The sequence below is a fragment of the Nelumbo lutea genome, chromosome 7 (genome assembly GCF_056320005.1).
Source record: "Nelumbo lutea isolate HS-2025 chromosome 7, American lotus-T2T, whole genome shotgun sequence".
Lineage (NCBI taxonomy): Eukaryota > Viridiplantae > Streptophyta > Magnoliopsida > Proteales > Nelumbonaceae > Nelumbo > Nelumbo lutea.
In genome coordinates, this window is record NC_142690.1 from 49,509,730 (window position 1) to 49,515,646 (window position 5,917).

A 5,917-nucleotide genomic window follows, 5' to 3' on the forward strand; every position below is an offset into this window, starting at 1 on the left:
GCTATTCACCTAGTTCAAAATCAACATAGAGTTGCATCACACCACAACGTGCTTTGCACCAACCTCCTTCGCTAATGTTAGCCCGGCTATTTGTGTCTCATACTTCTCTTCGTTGTTTGATGCTTCAAATCCGAACTGAAGAGCGTACTCGCTTCACCTCGCTTAGCCCGTACAATATGAGTCTAGCTTCGTTTCCTCACTAATTAGACAAGCCATCGATGTGGAAGATCCAGGACTCATCCTAGGCTAGGCTTCCTTGGCCAGAATGGGCATCGTGCTGGTTGATGCCTCCGACATGAAGGTCGACTCAACCACCTCGGGGGTCGGCGTGTTGAATGGGCATTCGGCAATGAAATCTGCCAAGACTTGAGCTTTTATGGCTGGGCAAGGCTTGAACCAGATGTCATATTTTCTCATCTCAATGGCCCGCTTTGTCAATCTGCTTGAGACCTCGGGCTTCTATAGAATGTGCTTCAATGGTCTGTTAGTTAGGACAATGATGGTGTGGGCTTAGAAGTAAGGCCATAGTTTTTGAATAGCGATGACTAACGCGAAGGCCAGCTTTTCAATGTCGGGGTACCTAGTCACAGCTGCTTGCAAAATCTTACTAATAAAGTAGACGGACCTTTGGACCAGGTCTACTTCTCTTATTGGTGTCGAGCTAACTACCTCGTCGCTCGCTGAGAGGTATAGTCTTAGCCCATCTCTAGGTTCAGGTCAGGTTAAAACCAGTGGGGTACTTAGTTACTTTTTGAGCTCATCGAACATGAGTTGCCACTCTTCGGACCATTCAAAGTCCTCATTCTTTTTAATTGCCTTAAAGAAAGGTAAACACTGACCAGCCGATTTATACATAAATCGGTTTAGGGCGACAATTCGGCCATTTAACCTTTTGCACTTCTTTTATTGTTTGAGGCAGTTTTATATCAAAGATAGCTTGAATTTTATCTAGGTTCGCTTCGATGCGACGCCGGTTCACTATATAACCAATGAACTTGCCCGACATGACCTCGAAGACACACTTGTTTGGGTTGAGCTTCATGTTAAATTTTCTTAAAATTTGCAACCAAAATTTAAATCATCAATTAAAGAAGAGAAAAACTGGGTCTTCAGGACCATGTCATCAACATAACATTCTACTTTATTTCCAACAAATGGTTCAAAAATTTTACTTACAAGTCGTCGGAAGGTCGCTCCAGCGTTTTTCAGTCCAAAGGACATATAACTTTATAATAGTACAACCCTAACTCAGTTAAAAATGTTGTCTTTTCCTAGTTGGCTAAGTCCATCTTGAATTGGTTATAGCTAGAATAGGCATCCATGAAGCTCAGCAACTCATGCCTCAAGGTTACGTCTACCAGCCAATCAATTCTGGGAAGGGTGAAGCTGTCCTTTGGGCAGGCTCTGTTGAGGTCAGTGTAGTTGATGCACATGCGCCACTTTCCATTGGCTTTCTTCACAAGCATGGGATTTGCTACCCATCTCTGGTACTAGACCACTTTAACAAAGTCTGTTGCGATGAGCTTCCCGACCTCCTCATCTACTATCCTCCACCTCTCTGGGGTGAGGTTCCTTTTCCTTTGTCTGATTGGCCTAACTAAAGGGTCCACATTAAGTTTATGAGTAATTATGCTAGAGTCAATGTCGGGCATCTCTGATGCGGACCATGCAAAAGCATATAGATTATTCAATAAAAATCTTACCAGTTAGGTGAGTACCAATTTGGAGAGTCTTTGTGGACTTAGTATTTGAGACCAGGACCTAGACTGTATCCTCCATTGGTGCATCTCACTCATCGATGTGTTCAAGGGGCGGCTCCAGCTCAACATCGTCTGCTAGCTTCACTTTACCCTTTAGCACCACAACATAGCACTTTCGCGATTCCAACTGATTGCCTCGTACTACTCCTACTCCGTAGTTCATAGGAAACTTCATTGAGAGATAGCAGGTCGACACCACTGCATGAAGTGCATGCAAGATGGGTCAACTTAGAATATCGTTGTATGGGGACGAGGTGGCGACCATGAGGAAGGTGTGCTTGAATCGGACGATGTTGGGCTTCACTCCTATTGCTACCGACACTATCACCCTACCGAGGGGCTTCACTACACCTCCACTGAAACCGACCAGAGGGGTGCCTGTTGGCTAGGTGTCCTTCCACTCTAACTTTATTTTCTCAAATGCTTCTAAGAATATGATATCCGTAGAGCTTCCAGAATCAACAAGAATCTGCTTTACCTCGAAGTCATTGATGACCATCTTGACAACGAGGGCATCATCGTGCGGATATTGAATCCCATGAGCGTCATCCTCGGTGAAGTATATAACCTCCTATATCCGAGGGTGCTTCAATGGGTTCTCGTCCTCATGCTTTAGCTCCCAGACTGCTATCTTTCCCGTTGTTGTGCTACAACCTACTATAATTGACCCTCCAGTAATCATATTGATTACCCCATGGATCAGTCTCTCTTCTAGCAGTGGATCTCGAGGTGGTTGGTCACAGTCATTCCGCCTGCTCGACTCTGGTGCATCTCTTCGTTGCTCAACAAGTCGGTGATCTCTGTCTCTGTCTTAATACTTGATAAACTTTGTGAGATAGCCATGACAGATTAGCTCCTTGATCTCGTCTTTCAAGTTGCGGCAACTTTCGGTGTCGTGGCCGATATCCCAATGGAAGTGACAGTACTAGTTCGGGTTACAATTTGTTGGATCTCCTCTCATCCTAAGGGGCCATTTGAATTAACTGGCCTCCTTAATCTGCATCAGAATCTCACCCTACTTTGCATTCAGGGCAGTGTAGTTCATTCTCTAGACTAGGGGAGCTCTAGATTGCCAACCTGACCTAGAACTCCACTATGGTGACCAACTCTTTCTTGGTGACCTACTTCGCCTACTACATGATGACCTGCTTCTCTCCAACGACTTGCTCTTTCATTGTTGATCTTTGTTGCTGCTTGCTTTTTCCTCTGTTCTCTTCCTTTTCCCAGCCTAGTGTAGTTCTAACCGGGGCCCTAAAGCCACATCCGCCTTGATGAACTTTTCTGCTTTATCGATGAACATCTCCATGGAAGTAGGATGGTTCAACTCGAGCTGCCAACAAAAATCTAGGTGGCGGACTCCCTTTTGGGCTGCAGTGAGTTGCACGGTGCAGTCAAGGTTGGGTAACTGTAGTCTTTCCGAGTTGAACCTTTTAATATAGTCCCATAATGACTCACTCTCCCACTGAACCACGTCCAAAAGGCTAGTCACAGACTTCGAGCACTTCTTACTTTCGACAAAGTGTGTTGTAAAAACGTCCACGAACTGTTTCAAACTTTTGATCAAACTAGGGGATAGACCTCAATACCACCATCTTGTTATTTCTCTGAAAGTCGTAGAAAACGCCATACAGAGACTAGCTTCATCTACCCTGGCAAGAAACATCAGGGACTGGAAACTATCAATATGGTTATTTGGATCAGTGTTTCCATCATAAGTTTCCTAGGTGGGCGTCTTGAAGTTTTTCGGCCACGGGGCCGAGAGGATTTTAGGTGCTAAGGGGAAGGCCAACTCAGTGGGATTGAGGTGGGCTATGCTACTACCGAGCTCACTTCTTTCCTTCTCTTCTCTACTTCGGTCATTGGTGTGACGCTGCTTCTTCCTGAGGTGCGGCAAGCACATCGGTGGTGTCGCTTCTTGGCCACCTCATTGTTGTTGTTCACTTCAGTGTTGGCCAAGTCTCAGGCCTGGAATTCTCTCAATCTCTAACATGGTCATGGACTAGGGGCTGGTCCCGGTTATCAACATTCTCACGAGCAAAGGTTGGGTCTTGGTTACCAAGGTGATAGGAGGGGTCCCAGGTTGGATCCTCACCCCTTACCCCAAGCCGTTGTTTGCTAGGTTGTCTATCATCTTGCTGACAATGCTATTGGTGTTGCTAGTGATTGCGACGCTGGTCATTCTATGATCATTGCTACTGATCGCTCTAGCGACTGCGCTGCAGCTGGTTGTTCCACTAGACCACTGCGAGGTGCCTAGGTGGTGAGGGGCACCAGGTTGGTGTTGGATCCTGAGGTGGAGTCAAGCCCCGAGGTGATGTCGACCCTTGGGGAGACAGTTGGTGTCTTTTCTGCTGGTTCTGGTGCTGCTAATGGAGTGGCAAGAACTGGTTCTAGTACTGATATTGCTTGTGTTGTGATGGCATGCATGCTCCAAATCTCTCCTCAAAGGATTGCAGCTACAGATGCATGATTTGGACACTCTGCATGAGCTCATGGAATTGTCATGCTTCTATCCCAATAGGAATCATAGAGGGCCTACACTAAGAGAGCAACGCTCACATGAGGCATGGGCACATTGACTTGCTGGCGAGGAAAAGCTAGCTTCTATGCAGTTGATACTCCTAGAAGTGTGAGGGGAATTGTCATCTACCCGATGGTCACAAAGGGGACCTTTGGATTGATAGCTTGCTGATCTTGCCCCCCAATGATGAGCATCTCGATGTTCTTACCAGTGCTTGAGGAAGGCATTCAAATTTCACAGAAAAGTAGGAGGTAGGAACTTAGCTTTTATGTAGCGGTTCCCACAAACGGCATCAATTGATGGTGCACGATCTGGATGCTCTTAGCTAGAAGGTAGCTTGGACGTAGGTTGCTTTGCTAGCCAGTCGAACTGTAAGGAAATAATGTTCAAAGAACCCAGGGTAGCTTACCTAGTGTGAGCACTTCGATGCTTAAGTTAGTAATCTGGTATGTGAGCTGAAAGCTTAAATGCAAGTAGGCTAGTGAGCCATAAATCGAGTGTACCTTGTATTGTTAGGGTTGGGACCCTTATGTAGGTACGTTGTTGCATGTCTTACGCATACCTTCCGCTCTAGGAGGTGGACTTCGTGTGAGCTAAGACTTATCGAGTCTGCCCAATTCAGGCAGGATAAGGATAAGGCCTACGGACGTGCGGCATGGTCCCGGACAAGTCAGAGACAGCTTGCTAGCTTCTAGAAGTTAGCTACGTGTCACCTCGGCAGGTCAGGCCATAGCGAGTTGCTCGGCCCCCTTTCTTGGCCGATGTGCCCAAGGTACCCGATGAAGGGATGAGATATCCATCGTATGGATGCCCAAATCTTGCAGAATAGGATGGGAGAATTTCAAAAAATTTCTCTCCATCCTACTGGGAATCGTATTCCCTATTTTAGAGAAATCATATTTTTCAAGGATCAATCTTGAACCAAGAACCGAGCTAGATCTGAACCAAAGCAGTAGGAGAGGGATATACCTGATATGGAAAAATAATATTTCCCAATAGAGGTGTTCACGCCCAAGGAATGAACCAAAAATTGCTCCCACTAAAGATGGCACAGTGCAGGATGGAGCAGAGTCAGCAGTGCTCTTCCCAAGAACCTGATCCTTCGCAAGAATTAGCAGGACGACACGTGAGCACAGCTTCCTATCAGTCTCTTCACAAGAAACTGATATCAATATCCAATCTTGATTTCTCCCACTTAACTGGAGATCGAACTGGCAGGTAAGGCGGTGGCAGGAAAGAGGAAGCAAGAAAGAATTCCGTAGGTTGCTAGATTCTTTCTTCTGTGTTTTCAGCTCTGAAGAGGATGTGAATATATCTACTAAAGGCTGCCACCTAATCCACCTTTTATAAGCTTAAAGGGATCAGCTCCTAATCTCATTAGGAGTTGCTGATCTAAATCATATTTGGATCAGGATTCCCTTTAAGTGATAAGGGTAAACCCTTATCTTATCTGCAGATTAGATCAGCCTCCTCCTAATCCTATTAGGAGGTTTCCAGATCTGAATCACATTGAGATCTGGACTCTCTAAGTGGATAGGGTTATGACCCAATCCTATCTGCTAACCTAATCTCAGAATTCGCCCCTTATTTAACTGATCAAATCAGCCCAATTCGAAATGGGCTTTAGGCCCAATAA